This window comes from Balaenoptera borealis (assembly GCF_965194805.1).
Source record: "Balaenoptera borealis genome assembly, chromosome: 4".
NCBI classification, from domain to species: Eukaryota; Metazoa; Chordata; class Mammalia; order Artiodactyla; family Balaenopteridae; genus Balaenoptera; species Balaenoptera borealis.
The window spans coordinates 74,280,169-74,297,189 of record NC_138861.1 but is presented as its reverse complement, the minus strand read 5'-3'; the positions used below and the strand labels follow the sequence as shown (position 1 = coordinate 74,297,189).

At 42.9% G+C, this 17,021-nt stretch overlaps 1 protein-coding gene and 1 long non-coding RNA gene across 15 annotated transcripts in view; one reads left to right on the top strand and one right to left on the bottom strand.

Annotated features, from left to right (window-relative positions):
* LOC309627954 overlaps window positions 1-8,389 on the bottom strand; it is a 467,251-nt gene extending 458,862 nt beyond the window's left edge. Inside the window, exon 1 of the long non-coding RNA XR_014244051.1 lies at window positions 1,147-8,389. This is a non-coding gene — a long non-coding RNA (uncharacterized lncRNA). The remainder of the gene's footprint in view (window positions 1-1,146) is intronic.
* Window positions 4-17,021, top strand: part of LOC309627931 (uncharacterized protein) — a 197,473-nt gene continuing 180,455 nt past the window's right edge. For 8 of the 14 annotated variants that reach the window (XR_014244021.1, XR_014244023.1, XR_014244024.1 and 5 more), the window contains exons 1-2: window positions 4-502; window positions 8,386-8,536. The gene's annotated coding sequence lies outside the window, so the exon portion shown is untranslated. Of the gene's footprint in view, window positions 503-8,385; window positions 8,537-17,021 lie in introns of those variants that run through there. The other 6 variants (XR_014244031.1, XR_014244032.1, XR_014244033.1 and 3 more) reach the window with 6 other exon arrangements.

Sequence of the window (17,021 nt, the reverse complement as noted above, 5' to 3'; positions counted from 1 at the left end):
AGTATGCAGAAGAGAAAGGAACGAGTTTGGTGAACACACACAGTCTCTACTGCAGGGGTAGACAAGGAAGGATAATCTGGTGTGGTAAGTGCTGTACTATGGGGAGGTAAAGGGTGCTTGATAATATACAGGAGAGACACCTAACCCATACTGAACTTGGGCAGAGAATATCCTGCAGGAACTGATGCCTAAGCTGGCAGAAAAAAAGTTCATTGCTCTCTAGAATATGGTAACTTGTCCCCTAATGAGATACTACTCCCTTGCATGAACAATTTGTTTAAATCCAAAAACCTTTTTTTTTTTCCAAAGTAACCATTAGAAAATAATAAGCCCTTTCTTGGGTTCCTCTTGTTCTCTGCTTTAAGAAGAAATGGTAGGGCGGAGTCAAGATGGCGGACTAGGAAGATGCAGAATTCGTGTCTCCTCACAACTAGGGCACCTACAAGGCACTGGTGGGGGACCATGGACGCCTAAGGGGACAGGAGGAACCTCCAGTGACCAGGTAGGATGTGAGGCATGCGGGGAGTGAAGGGGGAGGAGAAGTGGAGGCCAGGCGGGACTGGTGCCCCTGAGGGGCGGCTAGGGGAGGGGAAGGGATCCCACACCCGAAGGGGGAAATTGGGGGACCGTTGGGAGGGCAGAGGATCAAAAGGGAGTGTGGCCAGGCTTCCCCTGCCTACTTGGGCCCCCCAGAGCCTGCTGAGATCCTGGGCCTGATCCTCTGCCCACTGAGGCCCCCTCCAACTGGGCGGGTCCTGCGGGAGTGGGAGGGAGGGAAGGCGGAGCAAAAGTAAAGGCCAGACCTCTGGGACCGGCACCCCTGAGGGGCGGCTGGGGGAGGGGAAGAGTTCCTACACCCAGCGGGACCCACCCATGGTTAGGGGGTCCAGAGGCGACGGGGGGAGACCCTGGGGGAGATGGGGGGAGGGGCACGAAGGAATGGAAGAGAACAGTGCCAGCGCTTTCCCTGTCCACTTAGGCACTGGGGAGCCTGTTGGGCTCCTGGGCCTCAGAGCCTCCCTCCTGCCGTGTAGAGCCCAAGCCCCACCCCTGCACCCCCTCCCAGGGCCCCACCTCTACACTCGGAGACCCCCTCCAACGCGCTGGGGCTAAACCCCACCCACACACCCTCACCCAGGGCCCTACCTCCAAACTCCGGAACTCCACACTCCGGAGGCCCTCCTTTCCAAGTGCTGCCTCTCCCCTTCTGTGCAGGTCCTAAGCAGAGGCCCCACCCCACACTTGAACGCCGCCCCGCCTAGGCCCCGCCCCCAAAGCCTTTTCTGGCTGCGTGGGTACTGAGCCTAGGCCCTGCCCCATGCTCAAACGTCACCCCCCCACCTGCCTAGGGCCCGCCCCACCCTAAACCCCGCCCCTGCCTAAGTTCCACCCCCCGCCTAAACTCTGCCCCCATAGTCAAGGCTTTTTTATTTTATTTTATTTTATTTTATTTTCTCCTCTTTTAGATTGGGGTTCTGTTTTACCTTGTTGATTCACTGTAGTTGATTCTTTTATATTTTTATTTTTCCTAATAAATCTTTTATTTTTCTAATTTTATTCTTTATACTTTGTTACTATTCTCTCCTTTTGGCTTCTTTCCCGCCCCACCTTTTTTCTTTTCTTTTTTCTGTTGTGGTTTTATTTTACCTTGTTGCAGTTGTTTCAATTATAGTTTTATTTTTCCTATTATTCTTTGATATTGTACTGCTCCTTTTTTTCTTTCTTTTTTTTTTTTTACTGTGCCACAAAACTTGTGGGATCTTGGTTCCCAGGCCGGAGGTCAGACCCGAGCTCCTGTGGTGGGAGCTCTGAGTCCAAACCACTGGACTAACAGAGAACCTCAAACCCCAGGGAATATCAATTGGAGTGAGGCCTCCAGGAGGTCCTCATTTCAGCACCAAGACCCGGCTCTATCCAACTGCCTGCAAACTCCAGGGCTGGACGCCTCAGGCCAAAAAACCAGTAAGATAGGAATACAGCCCCACCCATCAAAAAAGAAAAAAAAAAAGAAACGACAAAAAATATGTTACAGACGAAGGAGCAAGGTAAAAACCTACAAGACCAAATAAATGAAGATGAAGTAGGCAACCTACCTGAAAAAGAATTCAGAGTAATGATAGTAAAGATGATCCAAAATCTCAGAAACAGAATGGAGAAAATACAAGAAATATTAAACAAGGTTCTAGAAGAACTAAAGGCAAACAAACAGTGATGAACAACACAATTACTGAAATTAAAAATAGTCTAGAAGGAATCAATAGCAGAATAACTGAGGCAGAAGAATGGATAAGTGAGCTGGAAGATAAAATGGTGGAAATAACTGCTAGGGAGCAGAATAAAGAAAAAAGAATGAAAAGAATTGAGTACAGTCTCAGAGACCTCTGGGACAACATTAAATGCACCAACATTCAAATTATAGGGGTCCCAGAAGAAGAAGAGAAAAAGAAAGGGTCTGAGAAAATATTTGAAGAGATTATAGTTGAAAACTTCCCTAACATGGGAAAGGAAATAGTCAATCAAGTCCAGGAAACACAGTACCATACAGGATAAACCCAAAGAGAAACATGCCGAGACACATATTAATCAAACTTTCAAAAATTAAATACAAACGAAAAATATTAAAAGCAGCAAGGGAAAACAACAAATAACATACAAGGGAATCCCCATAAGGTTAACAGCTGATCTTTCAGCAGAAACTCTGCAAGCCAGAAGGGAGTGGCAGGACATATTTAAAGTGATGAAACGGAAAAACCTACAGCCAAGATTACTCTACCCAGCAAGGATCTCATTCAGAGTCAGTGGAGAAATTAAAACCTTTACAGGTAAGCAAAAGTTAAGAGAATTCAGCACCACCAAACCAGCTTTACAACAAATGCTAAAGGAATTTCTCTAGGCAGGAAACACAAGAGAAGGAAAAGACCTACAAAAACAAACCCAAAACAATTAAGAAAATGGTAATAGGAACATACATATCAATAATTACCTTACAAGTAAATGGATTAAATGCTCCCACCAAAAGACACAGACTGGCTGAATGGATACAAAAACAAGACCTGTACATATGCTGTCTACAAGAGACCCACTTCAGACCTAGGGACACATACAGACTGAAAGTGAGGGGATGGAAAAAGATATTCCATGCAAATGGAAAGCAAAAGAAAGCTGGAATAGCAATTCTCATATCAGACAAAATAGACTTTAAAATAAAGACTATTACAAGAGGCAAAGAAGGACACTACAGAATGATCAAGGTATCAATCCAAGAAGAAGATATAACAATTGTAAATATTTATGCACCCAAGAAAGGAGCACCTCAATACATAAGGCAAATGCTAACAGCCATAAAAGGGGAAATCGACAGTAACCCAATCATAGTAGGGGACTTTAACACCCCACTTTCACCAATGGACAGATCATCCAAAATGAAAATAAATAAGGAAACACAAGCTTTAAATGACACATTAAACACGATGGACTTAATAGATACTTACAGGACGTTCCATCCAGAAACAACAGAATACACTTTCTTCTCAAGTGCTCATGGTACATTCTCCAGGATAGATCATATCTTGGGTCACAAATCAAGCCTTGGTAAATTTAAGAAAATTGAAATCATATCAAGTATCTCTTCTGACCACAACACTATGACACTAGATATCAATTACAGGAAAAAAACTGTAAAATACAAACACATGGAGGCTAAACAATACGCTACTAAATAACCAAGAGATCACTAAAGAAATCGAAGAGGAAATCAAAAAATACCTAGAAACAGATGACAATGAAAACATGATGACCCAAAACCTATGGGATGCAGCAAAAGTAGTTCTAAGAGGGAAGTTTATAGCAATACAATCCTACCTCAAGAGACAAGAATAATTTCAAACACCCGAAACGTACGCCTAAAGCAATTAGAAAAGAACAAAAAAACCCAAAGTTAGCAGAAGGAAAGAAATCATAAAAATCATATAAGAAATAAATGAAAAAGAAATGAAGGAAACAGTAGCAAAGATCAATAAAACTAAAAGCTGGCTCTTTGAGAAAATAAACAAAATTGATAAACCATTAGCCAGACTCATCAAGAAAAAAAGGGAGAAGACTCAAATCAACAGAATTAGAAATGAAAAAGATGTAACAACTGACACTGCAGAAATACAAAGGATCATGACAGATTACTACAAGCAACTCTATGCCAATAAAATGGACAACCTGGAAGAAATGGACAAATTCTTAGAAATGCACAACCTTCCAAGACAGAACCAGGAAGAAATAGAAAATATAAACAGACCAACCACAAGCACTGAAATTGAAACTGTGATTAAAAATCTTCCAACAAACAAAAGCCCAGGACCAGATGCTTCACAGGCGAATTCTGTCAAACATTTAGAAGAGCTAACAGCTATCCTTCTCAAACTCTTCCAAAATATAGCAGAGGGAGGAACACTCCCAAACTCATTCTACGAGGCCACCATCACCCTGATACCAAAACCAGACAAAGATGTCACAAAAAAGGAAAACTACAGGCCAATATCTCTGATGAACACAGATGCAAAAATCCTCAATGAAATACTAGCAAACAGAATCCAACAGCACATTAAAAGGATTATACACCATGATCAATGAGGTTTATCCCAGGAATGCAAGGAATCTTCAATATACACAAATCAATCCATGTGATACACCATATTAACAAATTGAAGGATAAAAACCATATGATAATCTCAATAGATGCAGAAAAAGCTTTTGACAAAATTCAACACCCATTTATGATAAAAACTCTCCAGAAAATGGGCATAGAGGGAACCTACTTCAACATAATAAAGGCCATATATGACAAACCCACAGCAAGCATCATACTCAATGGTGAAAAACTGAAAAATTTCCTCTAAGATCAGGAACAAGACAAGGGTGCCCACTCTCACCACTATTATTCAACATAGTTTTGGAAGTTTTAGCCACAGAAATCAGAGAAGAAAAAGAAATAAAAGGAATCCAAATAGGAAATGAAGAAGTAAAACTGTCACTGTTTGCAGATGACATGATACTATACATAGAGAATCCTAAAGATGCCACCAGAAAACTACTAGAGCTAATCAATGAATTTGGTAGAGTAGCAGGATACAAAATTAATGCACAGAAATCTCTTGCATTCCTATACACTAATGATGACAAATCTGAAAGAGAAATTAAGGAAACACTCCCATTTACCATTGCAACAAAAAGAATGAAATACCTAGGAGTAAACCTACCTAAGGAGACAAAAGACCTGTATGCAGAAAACTATAAGACACTGATAAAAGAAATTAAAGATGATACAAACAAGATGGAAAGATATACCATGTTCTTGAATTGGAAGAATCAACATTGTGAAAATGACTGTACTACCCAAAGCAATCTACAGATTCAGTGCAATCCCTATCAAACTACCAATGACATTTTTCACAGAACTAGAACAAAAAAATTGCACAATTTGTATGGAAACACAAAAGACCCTGAATAGCCAAAGCAATCTTAAGAAAGAAAAATGGAGCTGGAGGAATCAGGCTCCCGGACTTCAGACTATACTACAGTAATCAAGACAGTATGGTACTGGCACAAAACAGAGATATAGATCAATGGAACAGGATAGAAAGCCCAGAGATAAACTGACACACATATGGTCATCTTATCTTTGATAAAGGAGGCAAGAATGTACAATGGAGAAAAGACAGCCTCTTCAATTAGTGGTGCTGGGAAAACTGGGCAGCTACCTGTAAAAGAATTGAACTAGAACACTCCCTAACACCATACACAAAAATAAACTCAAAATGGATTAAAGCTCTAAATGTATGACCAGACACTATAAAACTCTTAGAGGAAAACATAGGCAGAAACTCTATGACATAAATCACAGCAAGATCTTTTTTGACCCACCTCCTAGAGAAATGGAAATAAAAACAAAAATAAACAAATGGGACCTAATGAAACTTAAAAACTTTTGCACAGCAAAGGAAACCATTAAAAAAGAGGAAAATACAGCCCTCAGAAAGGGAGAAAATATTTGCAAACGAAGCAACTGACAAAGGTTTAATCTCCAAAATTTACAAGCAGCTCATGCAGCTGAATATCAAAAGAACAACCCAATCCAAAAATGGGCAGAAGACCTAAATAGACGTTTCTCCAAAGAAGATATACAGATTGCCAACAAACACATGAAAAGATGCTCAACATCACTAATCATTAGAGAAATGCAAATCAAAACTACAATGAGGTATCACCTCACACCGGTCAGAATGGCCATCATCAAAAACTCTACAAACAATAAATGCTGGAGAGGGTGTGGAGAAAAGGGAACCCTCTTGCCCTGTTGGTGGGAATGTAAATTGATACAGTCACTATGGAGAACAATATGGAGGTTCCTTAAAAAACTAAAAATAGAACTACCATATGACCCAGCAATCCCACTACTGGGCATATACCCTGAGAAAACCATAATTCAAAAAGAGTCATGCACCACAATCTTCATTCAGCACTATTTACAATAGCCAGGACATGGAAGCAATCTAAATGTCCATCAACAGATGAATGGATAAAGAAGATGTGACACATATATACAATGGAATATTACTCAGCCATAAAAAGAAACGAAATTGAGTTATTTGTAGGTGAGGTAGATGGACCTAGAGTCTGTCATACAGAGTGAAGTAAGTCAGAAAGAGAAAAACAAATACGGTATGCTAACACATACATATGGAATCTAAACTTAACTGGTTCTGATGAACCCAGGGGCAGGACAGGAATAAAGACACAGACATAGAGAATGGACTTCAGGACATGGGGCAGGGGAAGGATAAGCTGGGATGAAGTGAGAGAATAGCATGGACATATATACACTACCAAATGTAAAATAGCTAGTGAGAAGCAGCTGCATAGCACAGGGAGATCAGCTCAGTGCTTTGCAACCACCTAGAGGGGTGGGATAAGGAGGGTGGGAGGGAGATGCAAGAGGGAAGGGATATGGGGACATGTGTATGCATATAGCTGATTCACTTTGTTTTACAGCAGAAACTAACACAACATGGTAAAGCAATTATACTCCAATAAAGATGTAAAAAAAAAAAAAAAAGATAATACAGAAATACACAAAGCAAAAAAAAAAAAAAAAAAAGGTGTGAGAATTCCCTGGTGGTCCAGTGGTTAGGACTCGGTGCTTTCACTGCTGGGGCCCCGGGATCAACCTGGTCGGGGAGTCAGGGAACTAAGATCCCGCAAGCTGCACAGCTTGGCCAAAAAGGAAAAAGAAAAAAGAAATGGCGTAATGTGGCATATGCTGTTGGCTGACTGCTCAAAAGCTATTCCTTCCTTCTTCTTTGAAAAGAAAATGCAAATTTTCTTCAGCTCTCAAACAACAGTGTGTTCTAGGAAAATGGATTCTATGAAATGGGCTGGAATTAGTCTAAGGCAACCATGGTAGTCCAATTCACCTTTCATTCATTTGGCAAATATTTAATGCGCTCCTGCTATGTGCCAGTCTGTTCTAAGTGCTGACTATCTTTGATAGTTATAAGCATGGGGTGGACATGTGGTGCAATTCCAGACAGTGAGGGGCAAGGGGAAGACTGTTGGGGGGCTTCTGGAAAAGGCTTTTCCTCCCTAAAACAATAAAATGAGAGTTGCCTGAAGAGAAAGGCAGGGCTTTTCCTTCCTGTGTCTGGACGGTGGGCGGTGTTAATGTGGGATGTGGTGCTTGGAACTGGAGTAGTAATCTTGCGACCACCAAGAGAAAGAGAAGAGAATCTCAGGGAGGATGACACAGAGCTCTGGCCTAGTTAGGTGGTCAAATTAGCCAAACCTGAAATCACCTACATTTCTTACATGAGAAAATAGAAAGCCTGATAAGACACTTTCAGTTGGATATTCACTCACTTGTAGCCAAAATCATCCTAACAAATACGCATGGTTTTGTTGGCGTTGTTTGTTTTGGATTAGAATGAGTGAATATTTTAATAAATGGATGAAGACTCTGATATTTTTTATTTTCCTCTCAGCTGTCCTGTTTGATCATGGAGGATTTTATATCCCAGACATCTTTATGGATAAAAGTCATTTTCCTTGATCTGTCTCCTCCTGCCACTGCAGATACCCCCCACTGGAAGCTGACGTGTTTGGCAGCAAAGCCACATTCTCTTCTAGGTCCCCTAGATGTGTGCCCCTTGGGGAGCACTCCGATATGAGGGTGTTTGGGTTTTTTAATGTGGAAGAAGCATCTTCTCATTTGAAGAATCATCTTTCTTCCTGTGAACTTGATAGGCAGGTTCGTTCCTCCCTTCCTCCCTCCCTAAATTTGCTCCCTCCCTTCTTCCCCAGCCCACCTCTCTCTCTCTCTCTTTCCTTCTTTTACCACAGATGAGCTGGGCTGTGAGCTGTACTCTCTTTGACCTGTGAGATTTTTGGAGGCTCCTTGAATCTTGTTCAAACATGAACCTGGCAAACTCCATGTTCTAATTCAAAGCTTCCTGGCTGAACTCAGTGGAACTCCAGCTAAGGAATTGAGTTGGTAAGCCAATGATATTTGAAATGAATAATGGAGATATTTGGGGATAAGCTTTAATTTTGGAATAAGTATGTCAACAAGCTTTTGCTGGAACGATTTGGCATAAAGTTGCAAATATTTAAGATGCCACTTGGCTTCTCACTGTCTTGATGATGCCAGTACAGGGGACATCTTTCCCATGCGCTGTGAGATTTGGGTGCTAATGCCTATTTGATCTCATTATTACATTGTTGATCTAAAAGATCATCACCACCCTTTTGGGATTATCATGTCTGCCTATTTCTTATGTCATTGGTTGTTTTGACTAATAGCTATCAGTCAAGGGAGAAGTGTTGCATTGGTTAGGGTACTGACAGGAAATAGATGGCGGAAGTAATTAAGACAATTTAATGAAAGGACTCTACAAAGATTTGAGTTTTAAGGGAAATCAAGAAGGGTAGTGAAACACTGGGGCTAATAAGCGTTACTACCTCTAGGATTAGAATAGGTCAAGGAGAGGAAGAGGTTACTGAAAGCTGGAGAGACTTATAGCTGTGGAAAGGGCCCCCTGACAGAGGCTGTGGCCTTGGCTAGAAGAACATAGTCACTGTCAAACCATGACTCTGGATGGACGTAGACTGGGAAAAAATACCCTGATCTTACTCTACTCTTATCCTCTGATCTCCTGCTAGTGACTATCATTGGCTAAACCCCAGCAGAAGTCAGGGGGCAAGGGAGCCTGGTTGAGGTATCTGTAATGTCACCCTCCTTGGCCACAGAGTCAGGTAGAAAAGGATGCCGAGTGGATGTGGAAGGACAAGTAGGACTATCCATTTGTGTGCCTTCATTTTCCTTGTCAATAACTTTAGAATCAGTTAGTAGGTAGGCAGATCCTAGATCCATTCTTTAATCTATATGCCTTTATTGCTTAGGGTAAAGGCTAGGCTCTATAATAAGAGATCCCCAACACTGTGACTTAATCAAGATGTAACTTTATTCTCTATCAGGTATAGTCCTATATAGAAGTCCAGGGTTGGTGCAATGACTTGATGGTGCTGAGTGCTTTGGTAGATTATTAGTTCTGCTGAAAAAAGTATTTCCAGTCTTCTTCCTCTGGAAATAAGGAAGAAATGTGCTCTTCTGCCCCCTTGGGGTTAGTTGTGGTCATGCAACTTGCTTTGGCCAGTGAAATGTGAGTGAGTGAGTGTGAGGTGTGTCAGAGAAGCACTTAGTTGCCAACGCAAGGCTTTCGCACTCCTTTCCCTGTTCACTGAAATTTGTGGAAGCACTATTGATATGAAGGACAGCCATCCTGAAGAGTTTCTCAGAGCTGCAGCAGATTTGTGGAAGTGAGAAATAAAGCATTGGTTTTAGGCCACTGAGTTCAGAAGTTGGTTGTTAGTGCAGCTAAACCTGCTATTTCCTGACTAATACAGAGACCCAGGCTCTTTCTGTTTTGTTGCCCTCCAGCACCTAAGGGATTGCGGTCATCTGCATGATATGAGACAGCCAATTACCATAGTCACATTCTAGCTCATGGGAAGTGGGGAGGAGAAACAAGAGAACACACTTGGTTTTTTAGGGGCATGACACGGAAGTAGCACACATCACTTCACTGACCACATCCAGAGCTTTAGTTATCTATTGCTGCCTAACACATTATCCCAAAGCTTAGCAGATTAAAACAACAGACCTTTATTCTATCAAGCCATTTCAGGAGCAGCTTAGTTGAGTGGTTTGTGGCTCAGGGGCTGCAGTTGTCTGAAAGCTAGACAGGGGCTGGAGGACGCACTTCCAAGCTCGCCCACAGGGTTCTTGGCAGACCTCTTTCCTCATTGGCTGTTTTCAGGGGCCTTAGTACCTTGCCACGTGGACCTCTCCACATGGCAGCTGCTTTTCCCTGGAGCAACTAATCCCAGAGAGAGAGAGAGAGAGAGGGAGAGAGAGAGAGAAGCTGCAGTGTCTTTTAGAAACTAATCTCAGAAGTGACACATCATCATTTCTGCTTTTTTTTACTGGGTCACACAGACCAACCCCTGTTCAGTGTGGGAAGGGCCTATGCAAATGTGTGAATACCAGAAGGCAGAGCTCATTGGAGGCTGGCTATAAAACCTAACTATATGGGAAGTGAGCAAATTTAGTCTTTAGCTGGGCAGCCGTTCTCCTCAGATAAAAATTACAGAAAGAAAGAGAGAAGGGCTAAGGGGACAACCAGAATTCTCTGCCTCAGCTCTCCCCCTCTGGAGAAAGGGGATATATATATATATATATATCTGTATATATATACAGTTTTTCTCATACATGAACACACATTCTATATCTTGAAAAGGTTCTAAGCTTCTGGATTATGGTTCCTATGCTATGCCCTGAGGATTCTTATCCTCAGCATCACTACCCCCAGAGACTTGCCTTCTTCACTCCCAGGCAGTGCCAAATTCCAAAGTAGAAAGCTTTTTTTAAAAAAGGGGTGGGGAGAGGGAGCCTCCATCTGGGAGAAAGAGAAAGAAAATCCTTCTGCATTGCTCATCTGGAACTCCAAGGATGAGTCATAGGAACTATGAGTCAGTTGGTCATTGTATCTAGGTAGTTGGATGACTTACATAAATTGAGATTCAAGTCCAGTGTTTCTCATATTTTTCTAAGTTTAGGTGGTAAACTCTTACAAGGAGCCACATTGAAATTTATGTTTACAGGAGTACATCCCCAGTGCAGCAGTGCTGAAATATTTGTCAGAATACAGCAGATGGTGAAGCTGAAGGGAGAAGCTCTCTAGAAACCTTTGCTTCTTCATGCCTATAATTGTTCACAGAGCCCACACCATCAAAGCACCAGCCTTCTGAAAACCAAGAAATCTTACTGTCCTTCCTTGTCGACATAAACAGTGGCTCATGTCCTGCATCCCTGCCTGACTTACATGTGCTCCACTGCCCCCTAGTACTTCCATCATGGGATGAGAATATGAAGTTTTAAATTATACCATTATTATTGCTAGTGACTTTGACATTGAGTTTGGGCAGGTATACATTTGAAACAGTGTGAGGTTTTAAAATGGCCCTTTAGTGGACAGTGGAATATGTGGAACAAGATTTCTACATGGAGATGGCCAGGGTTGACGGAGAGTAGCCAGATGTCCCCAGGAAGGTAACAAAATCATATCTACCATATATTTGCACTTAATTCAAAAAAGTATATACTTATTATCCAAATATTATCTACCTGTTAGTAATCTTTTCCATTAATATGGAAAAATAATCTTTTTTCTCAAGTCCCCAGCGATTGAGAAATGTCTGGTACTCTGTCCAATTACTTTCAGGGTTTGTTGGCCTATGTATTCCTGGCTCTTTTCTACTCTAAGCTCCTGCTTCTCCTGGATTCATAATTCCCCTAGTGGCCAATATTCCTCCTTCCACGGACTCCTCTCTTCCTTTCTTCACTCTCCCATTAGTTAGGATTCTTTTTGCTGCAAATGACAGACACACCAAGAAGGGAATTCACTAGTTCACAGAGCTAGGAAGGCTGGGATGGCCTGAGGGAAGAGTGGACCTAGCTTCTGTCTGTCTGTCTCTCTCTTTTTCTAACTTCCATCTCTGCCTGCCTCCATTGTCTCTCATTACAGTGTAACCTTCTCTACGTGGCTGGTTAGATGGCTGCCTGCAACCCCAGGCCTCCACCCTCACAACCCTCCATGCACGAGGTTAATAGAGAACTGCCCCTCCCGGTCCAGTTGGGAAAACTCTGGTGAGGGATTTTGATTGGCTCAGCTTAGGTCAAGTGCCCATACCTTGGTTCAGTCCCCGTGTGTGAAGGGAGGTGGCTTTGTGGTTGGCCAGTCTGGGTCGTGTGTCTAATTCTGAGTAGAGTGGGGAACCTGGGACACTGTGATTGACTGCTCTACCAGGACCACATGAAGTGGGAGGTGTTCCCCAAATGTAAAGGAGTGGTGTTAACCCCTTTATAAGAAGAGAGCAGGCAGAAACAGAGCTTCTGCCGTCCACTGTGGGCCACAAATGTGGCCCAAGCAGCTCCTTTCCCGGCTCCCAAAGCATCACCAATGCACGGCTATTTTGTGCAATAGTGCTTTCCTGAAGGTAGAAGATAACAAACAGCAGTGACAGAATGGCAGCAGTGGACCAGCATTGTACAGGTGTTAATTTAAAATGAATATTTGACATTTTGAAGTCTCTGAGCCAACTCCACCAGCCTTCTGGGTCAGCCAACTCGTTGCTGGAGCCTGCACTCCAATACCAGATCATTCTTCTCCATCTCTCCTCTCAGTGCCTGAGGGCCCCAGCTAGCCTCCTACCTGAGCGTCCATGGGACACAGTCCTAAGTTCCTGCTACTTTATTGTGCACAGCCACTGAATTCTTCATTTTTTTTTTTCTCCTTCTAGACCTATGTTTTATAGCCAAAAACACTCATCAGGACGCTTTCATAAACAAAAGAGCAAATTCTCCCTTAGGAAGAATCTTTCTAAGGATATTGTGATTAATAATAAGAAATACATATGTTGCTCTTCATCTTACTCCTGGCACGCAGCTCCTAAAACCCTTGTAGTTTCCTAAGTGATAAGAGTAACGTGAGCATCTTTTGTTATAGTATCTGGTCTTTTGCCCTCAAATAGCTCCAATTTCTGAAGTAGCTCCAGAGTGAGAAAGGTGAAGGGAGCGTCTTGTTATTCATAACAAGCCCCTTTCAACCACACCTGAATTTATGTCATGGAGGTGATTTTTGGAAAGCCCCTGGATAACCACAGGATGGGGACTGGTCACCGGGGGAACCAATCAGGTGATTAGAGGGTTGGAACTTTCAGCCCCACCCCTCCACCTCTGACCTCCAGGGAGGGGAGAGGGGCTGGGATTTGAGTTTAATAGTGAATGGCCAATGATTTTATCAATCAAAAACCTCCATAAAAACCCCCTGAAGTACAGTGTTCAGAGAGCTTCTGGGTTGGTGAATAGGTGGAGGTGCTGGGAGAGTGCTGTGCCCAGAGAGGACCTGGGAGCCCCACATCCTTCCCCCGCACACCTTGCTCTTTGCACCTCTTCCATCTAGCTGGTCCTGAGTTATATCCTTTATAATAAACTGGCAATCTGGTAAGAAAACTTTTCCTGAGTTCCGTGAGCTGCTCTAGCAAATCAATCCAATCTGAGGAGGGGGTCTTGGAAACCTCCAATTTACAGCCAATCGATCAGAAGCACAGGTAACAACCTGGGCTTGCGACTGGCATCTGAAGTGGGGGGCAGTCTTGTGGGACTGAGCCCTTAACCTGTGGGATCTGAGGCTAAGTCCAGGTAGACAGTGTCAGACCGAATTGAATTGCAAGACATCCAATTGGTGTCACAGAATCGCTGCATGTGGGGGGGAAAAAAACCCCACCTATCTGGTGTCAGAACTGAAATATTCTGAGTAGAGTGTTGTAGCAGAGAAAAACAAACGTTTTTCATTTATACATCCTCTCAGAGCAGTGGTTCAAACAGCAGCTACCTCCTAAAATGGTTTCTTCTCCCAGCTCCCTGTGTATTTATGCACTGGAAACATGCCTACCCTCAAGAATATTAAGGTTAATATTAGGGTTACCTCTGCATGGTGAAATCATGGTTAATTTTTATGGGGTTTGTTTGTTTTATTGTATGTTTGTTTGGGGTTTGTTTTGCTTATCTGTTTCTACAATTAACAAATGAAACTGGTGCCATTCAAGACAAGAGGACAGAGCCTGCTGCTTCTGTACCTTTTAGCAGGAAACACAAAACTCTTCCCCACCAGAACTTCTCTGGTGGCGCAGTGGTTAAGAATCCGCCTGCCAATGCAGGGGACACGGGTTAGAGCCCTGGTCCGGGAAGATCCCACATGCCGCGGAGCAACTAAGCCCGTGCACCACAACTACTGAGCCTGCGCTCTAGAGCCGCGAGCCACAAGTACTGAGCCCACGCACCACAACTACTGAAGCCCACGCGCCTAGAGCCCGTGCTCTGCAACAAGAGAAGCCACTGCAATGAGAAGCACACGCACCACAACGAAGAGTAGCCCCCACTCGCCGCAACTAGAGGAAGCCCACGCACAGCAACAAAGACCTACACAGCCAAAAAAAAAAAACAAAAAAACTCTTCCCCAAAGCCTTCTAACACAGCCTCCCCGCCCCCCCCACCGCGCGCTTAAACCTAAACCTCATTGGCCAGACTGTGTCACATGACCACAGCTCCGCGTGAGGATGAAAACAGGAGTAGTATTGTATTTTGGTTTTCCAGCCTCAGCAGCCTTGGTAGAGAAAGGAGGTAACAGAGAGAGGGGTTGGGAATAATTATCAGGCTAAGTAACCAACAGTGTCAGCAACAGAACTAGGACACACAGCAAAGAAAGAGGGGATTGTGCAGTTTTTCTCAGCCTGGGGTGGGTATTACCACTTTGGTGTGTGACCCTGGGTGTCCAGAAGAGACTCCTGATATTAAAAGTTAGTTAGAGCTCTGGGTTCTGGTTAAGACTTACCTCAGGCATCAAAATGAACCTTTCCCTGTCCTCATTAGTACTTTGTAGCAGTAGTAATTTTTTTTTTCAAATTTCAATAATTTATTTCATCTGACCCAGTATATCCAAAACACTATGATTTCAACATGTAACCAAGAGAAAAATTATTAATGAGATATTTTACATTTTCTTTTTTCATACTCAGGCTCTGATATCTGGTGGGCACTTTACAGCACATCTCAATTTGGATTAGCCACATTTCAAGTGTTCAATAGCCACATGTAGCTAGTGGCTACCAAACTGGACTGCACAGCAAGCTCTAAAGAGAGCTGATCTAGAGTTAGAGGGGCTCTAAAAAGATTTTGAGGGCTTCCCTGGTGGCGCAGTGGTTGAGAATCTGCCTGCCAATGCAGGGGACACGGGTTCGAGCCCTGGTCTGGGAAGATCCCACATGCCGCAGAGCAACTGGGCCCGTGAGCCACAATTACTGAGCCTGCGCATCTGGAGCCTGTGCTCCGCAACAAGAGAGGCCGCGATAGTGAGAGGCCCGCGCGCCGCGATGAAGAGTGGACCCCGCTTGCCACAACTAGAGGAAGCCCTCGCACAGAAACGAAGACCCAACACAACCATAAATTAATTAATTAATTAATTAAAAAAAAAAAAGAATAAAGAGACTTTATAAAAAAAAAAAAGATTTTGATCTAGAGTTAGAGAGCTCTAGAGTACTAGCAATAGTAATTATTATTACTATTTACAAAGTGCTTTTTTTCTTTTAGTAGAGTATTGCTATCTTTGTATTACAGTTGAAAAAGTAAACTCACGGAGGTTAATATTGGTAACAAATTTACATTTAAAAGGGCACTGACTCTTTCCCTGAGGCCGCCCAGCAGTGCAGAGGTGGAGGTTCAGGTACATTTAAGATTTCACTCCACCTGCTGAACACTAAATCAACCTAATTAAGGTTGATGACAATGAGAAACTAGGGCAATGGGTAGGCCTCTGAAAAACTGACAGAGGAAAATGTGGCAAAGTGGTTGGTTGAAGTTGAGTGGTGGTTAAGGACTATGGTATCATCAGGAGTACTTCAAATGCAAGAAATGAACAAATAAAAAACTTGGCTCTAGTTAAACATATATATTAATTGAATAATTAATTAGTTAAAGGATACCTGATCCTCATTCCCTTCCAGCACCTGCTATTTAAGGACTGTTGACTCTTGGGCCTGATAAACACAGGAAGTGATCCTTCTGTCCTAAACATGCTTCTCAGCTCCCAGCTAAAGGCACACTCTCTGCCCAGCTGGTTAACTCTTCTTGTCCCGAATGGCTTATTCTAGAATCATGTCTCTGGTGTGCTGGAAAGACTTCTGTGCTGGGGCTTAGACCTGGTTTAGCATCTCTCTCATTGCCTGACATGGGCAAATCTCCATGCTCTGTCTGGATCTGCTTTGCCCACAGTCATATTAACAGCACTTTTTTTTTTCTCTCTGTTAGTCTGTGTCTATGAAAGTGCTTTGAAAGGTAAAGAATACTCTCTCTATGCGGGTATGTATGATGTGCTCACATTCCTGTATTGTCCCCACCTCCTCCCTTCCTTCTTTCCAGAAAGTGATGTCAGTATCCAGCCCTGTGCTGACAGATTCTCAGACCACCATCAATTAGGTTGCAGAGGAGCAAGCCAGATGAGGCTGTGCTGCTCAGACCCTGGTTCACTGTGTACTGTTTAGAGAAGAAATGTTTTAAGGTAGAGGACGAGGAAGCGTGCCAAGGATGTTTAATGGGGTCTTGTAAACATTTGTATTCTGCATAACCACTAGTATTTCTTATTCTGGGCTCTTTATTTTAAAGAACTGAAAAGACTGTGCCTGCATTGTAGGTAAGAGTTCAGAAGTGCACACCAGCATCATTCTGGGCTGGGCTGGCAGACACTGCTAGTGGCTTTTCCAATATCCATCCTCCCCTTCTTTCTTACCAACAGAACCCTAATTTTTCTCAAGGCAGTACTATGTCCAATTAAAAAGACTCACCTTCCCAACTCCCTTGCAGT